This window comes from Scylla paramamosain, chromosome 6 (genome assembly GCF_035594125.1).
Source record: "Scylla paramamosain isolate STU-SP2022 chromosome 6, ASM3559412v1, whole genome shotgun sequence".
NCBI lineage: Eukaryota > Metazoa > Arthropoda > Malacostraca > Decapoda > Portunidae > Scylla > Scylla paramamosain.
The window spans coordinates 8250001-8255000 of record NC_087156.1 but is presented as its reverse complement, the minus strand read 5'-3'; the positions used below and the strand labels follow the sequence as shown (position 1 = coordinate 8255000).

At 42.0% G+C, this 5000-nt stretch overlaps 1 protein-coding gene across 2 annotated transcripts in view; it reads right to left on the bottom strand.

The window, feature by feature from the left end:
- Nucleotides 1-5000, bottom strand: part of LOC135101272 (hemicentin-1-like) — a 193015-nt gene that overhangs the window by 79157 nt on the left and 108858 nt on the right. The gene's annotated exons all lie outside the window — the stretch shown is intronic.

Sequence of the window (5000 nt, the reverse complement as noted above, 5' to 3'; positions counted from 1 at the left end):
TTCCAGCGCTTGTCACCTTACGAGTATGCAAGGAGGGGAAGGGGATCGTGAGAAAGGCAGGTAAAAAGAATCTAGTGAAATAAAGAGAGGGAACTAACAAGCCGAATGGAAGAAAAACTTTGAAATGTATACTATATACAAGCTGTAGGAGTAATTTAAATATTTCCTTAATGGAGTGATATTTGAAGAAAATTTAGATGTTATACATGTATACCATTACAAAAAAAAGTAATATATATTCGCGAAAGTATTTCGTAATATTCATTCACGAATGAATTCATAAAAAATTCATGTTCCTGCATGATAAATTTCGTCAACCTAACCTGACTTGATCCAGTCCAACCCAACCCAACCAAGCCAAGGCAGACCAATCTAAATCAAACTAAACCATATGAAACCTTGCCTAATATTACATGGAAAATAAACATATATCTATTTAGATTTAGATGTTCGTGTGGGTATGTGCCCGAGAGAGCTTACAGGATATGAGAATAATAACGTCATGAATGGTGTATTTTCAGGACATCCGTAATAAATTTGCATAGTACCATATTCTCTTTTATTTGAAAATAATTTTGTATGTAGTTTTCTTTCCAGATGCACCAAAATAATGATATGGGAATTTACTATTGCATAAGTGAATTTTACGTGTACGTGGTCTAGTCACACAATAGATTATAGTGTGTGTGTGTGTGTGTGTGTGTGTGTGTGTGTGTGTGTGTGTGTGTTTCAATCTAGTAATTGATCTCCATCCCTCGCAGGTGAGCAAGTCATCAGAAGTGATCTTCAGGAAAGAGGCCGCAAGGCAAGGTCAGGTCAGTTCGGTTTATCAGAATGTTGAAAAAAAAAAAAAAGTAAAAAAAATCTGGGCGAAAAGGTGAAGTTACTGAGTGTTTTTTTTTCTTAATGCTGTACACGGACAGTAGGAGAAAGAAATAATGTTATAAAATCCAGTAGACTTTGTCTATGAATCCATTATAAATTGATATAAGAATTAATAAATCGCAAATATATTTGGGGATATGGGGATTTGGGGATGCAATACTTAGGATGCCTTTTCTTTTTTTACATTTTGCATGTTACATCCACTACATTGGACACTGTATACTTAAACCAGGAACAGGAATACCACATGGGTCTGGTATTTGTTTTTCATCTTTGTCGGTGCATAGTGCGTGGCTTCATCATTTTTCTATATGAGCTGCATGATTATTTGCTGCTTATCAACACTAAGAAGACAAAATAATGTTAGTATAGATAAAATAATTTTGAAAGTTTAACAATGTATAGCAATAAATTATCATACGATTTACGAGTACAATGCATAACAATTTACTTTATACCACAAAGTATAACTGTTCTAGTTGTTTCAAGATAAATTTCGTAGCGTAGTTTTTTTTTTTTTCACAGACTCACGCAAAATATATGATGGCTAGTCTTCTGGTAATGTCTTCCAGTCCTTTTCATTTACCTTTAGAGTTTCTGTATCATATTTTCAATTATTCCATCCCATCATGTGGTCCCGTTGTTGCTTCGTGTAAACCAGATGAAAAGTCTCCATAAAAGCAATGTGTACCGAGACTATACTTCGTCACTCAGCTGGCTACAAGGTATGACCGAGTGGTCTTGCTCCCTTTAATAGTTCCTCGTGTCCTTGATTCCTCTTTCCCCGCCAACCCTGCACTTTATCCACATGTTGCTGTCACCTCGCAGTTCCATTTCTCATGATATTTATTGTGCAGAAACCAATTGAATCCTTTCCAAAGTATATTCTAGACCACCATTGAAGATACTTAAGCTTTGATCATTCTTGAGCAAGTATCACATTATCAAGTTAATCTTTAGCTTTCCACTCTCAGTCATCCAAACAAAAATCCCTTCTATCAGTCTGCATCAGTGTCACAATTTTCAAACCGGCAAGCTTCATGGGTTGTTTACAAAAGCCTACTATAGGTGAATAAGATGATTTGTTATTTGCCTTTTATCACTATTAAAGTAAAGAAGTCATCGTGCATCGCCTCACCCCCAGGCAATCAAATTTGCTTTCCTGCGTCCCATTCACCCTTCCCTCATCTGTCTTTATGTTGCTTCCCTCTGTCTTATTGGCCAGAACAACACACTTTCCCCTCTCTCTCTCTCTCTCTCTCTCTCTCTCTCTCTCTCTCTCTCTCTCTCTCTCTCTCTCTCTCTCTCTCTCTCTCTCTCTCTCTCTCTCTCTCTCTCTCTCTCTCTCTCTCTCTCCCCTTCCCTTGCTGCAGTTCTTTCCCTCACATTACCGTCTCTCTCTCTCTCTCTCTCTCTCTCTCTCTCTCTCTCTCTCTCTCTCTCTCTCTCTCTCTCTCTCTCTCTCTCTCTCTCATTCCGTTTTGTTCATGTTTATTCACGTTTTTTACTCCTAATTAATCTTTCCTTTTGCCATTTTTCCTCATCCTGTAAGATCATTTTCCTCGCCTCTCTCTCCTCGTAATATTCTCCGTTACACTTCGCCTGCTTTATGTCTTTCTCTTAAGGATATTTTCATACTCTTATGATATCACAGATGATGTATTTTGTTCTTCATTAACCGCCATATCTCTCTCTCTCTCTCTCTCTCTCTCTCTCTCTCTCTCTCTCTCTCTCTCTCTCTCTCTCTCTCTCTCTCTCTCTCTCTCTCTCTCTCTCTCTCACTAAGACAGAAAGTGTATGCTAAGTAGATTTCCCCTCCAAGCATACATCTTCATCTACACGTCATCCATTCCACCTTGCTGATAACTCACTCTTCACGCGACAGTACGAGCATACTTTTCACGCTGCCAAGATTTCATCCACTTAAGCCACCTCTCATAAATCTTCAGCAGCGTCACCTTCTCTTTCTCTTCTTTTTTTTTTTTACGGTAGTTAAGATGGTGTGATAATTTCAAGCGATCTAGTAGTACTTTGTAGTGATGTTAGACATGAATTACGAACAGCAATAGTTAGGCCTTTATTGTGTTTCGGTCTGAGCTTTCGCGTTGTTTATTGACTTGTGTTTGGCCAGTGCCCATAGCAACCTTCATCTAAGCAGGAGTGTGGACTAAGTTTTTTATGTTCATTTCCTTGTGAAGTATGCACCGCTACACACAGGCAGGAACGTCGGTAAGTAGAGTACCCTTGTAAATAGGAAGAAGAGCGCATGCCGGGAATAGAAGGAAATGGTGAAGTAAGGGGTGGTCGATATAGTGTGTGTGTGTGTGTGTGTGTGTGTGTGTGTGTGTGTGTGTGTGTGTGTGTGTGTGTGTGTGTGTGTGTGTGTGTGTGTGTGATATTCACTAAAGTATTTATCTTTCGTGACCCCCAGTTATCTTCCTGGAAAGAGCTTAGAAGTAATAGACACCGTTGTATTCGTAAGGCTGAGACCTCACACACACCACACACCACACCATTAGTCAGAAAATAGTAACCGCTCGTTGTCAGGAAAAAGTCTTTGGCGATCTAAGCAGAGTTTCAACCTTTACCTGCCATGGCAAGCGAGGATGCACTGAGCTATGGTGTGTGTGTGTGTGTGTGTGTGTGTGTGTGTGTGTGTGTGTGTTTGTGAGCGTGGTGCACGAGTGATCGATTGCACAAACATGGATAACAAATTGATGGATACACATGTTTTAACGCCAGCCTGCCTGAACACAGCGATACAGACCAGCCAATGCCACGATGCAGGGCAGACAGGCAGACAGGCAGGCCGCGATAACCACACCACCGCCACTACATCACGAGCATCACTGGCCCTCAATCCTCCCTAATATCACCAGTGAATGCGCCAAAATATACAATAACAGCGCACTGTATCTGGACTTCGTAATTGGATTAGAAACGTGAATAAATACATGTGTTATACAGAGACACTTTATGTTCTGTGATTACTCCAACCAATCAGAGGTGAGATAGAAATATAGAGAAGCGTACTCATTGTCTGATTGGGCGAACATTCCGTGACGTCATATTTGAATTGTGATGTCATCATTCAGCTGGAGAGGGAGCGCCGTCATCAGCAACAAGTGGATGACGTGCTTGGCTGTGCTTGTGATGGGAATTTAATGGGAATTTGATGGAATTATCTTCCCCCTTCCAGCCCGCGCCCCCCTCGCTATCTTTCCAAACGCCCACTAAGCGCCCGCCGCCCTTGTATGGGTGTGGTGATTTAGTTCCTGACACCTGCACGTATGGCGGTTTGTGGGACAATCATCACCCTGCCCCCCCCATCCAGCCATACACCCATACTCACGCACACACAATCTCTCTCTCTCTCTCTCTCTCTCTCTCTCTCTCTCTCTCTCTCTCTCTCTCTCTCTCTCTCTCTCTCTCTCTCTCTCTCACACACACACACACACACACACACAGATCATCTACCTACAGGCTGTATATGCTGCGCAGACTCAGGTCACTGGGGACGCCGACAGATGAGTTAAGGGGGGTGTACCTCACCTTCATCCTCCCCAAACTCATGTACGCCTCCCCAGCGTGGTCCTCCTCCCTCACACACAATCAACAGCTACAGCTAGAGAGTGTGTAGAAAAGGGCGTGCAGGGTCATGCTTGACCCTGCCTACACCACCTATGAAGAAGCCCTGACCACCCTGAGTCTGTCCAGACTATCCACCAGGCACCGAGAGGCTCTGGAGAAGTTTGGAAGGGGACTACTGCATCATCCACGTCTCAGAAACATGCTGCCGCCTGACGCGCCTCGCCCTGTCCGTGCCACCAGACACCACAACAAGATAACGCCCCTAAAGGCGCCGCGCACGGACCGGTACAGACTCAGTGCGATGCCCACCATTGTGCGAGCCATTAATCAATAGTCCCTTCTAGATTAGACTTATCTTTAGAATTAATGTTAAGTATTTCCCCACCCCCTGTGTACATTTTCAGTTTGTTAACTGCCTAAATGATAAACCGTTTATTATTATTATTACTATTATTATTACACACACACATTCTCTCGTTTTAAAGCCAAACTCTTGAAGAATAATTTAACTCACAATAATAATA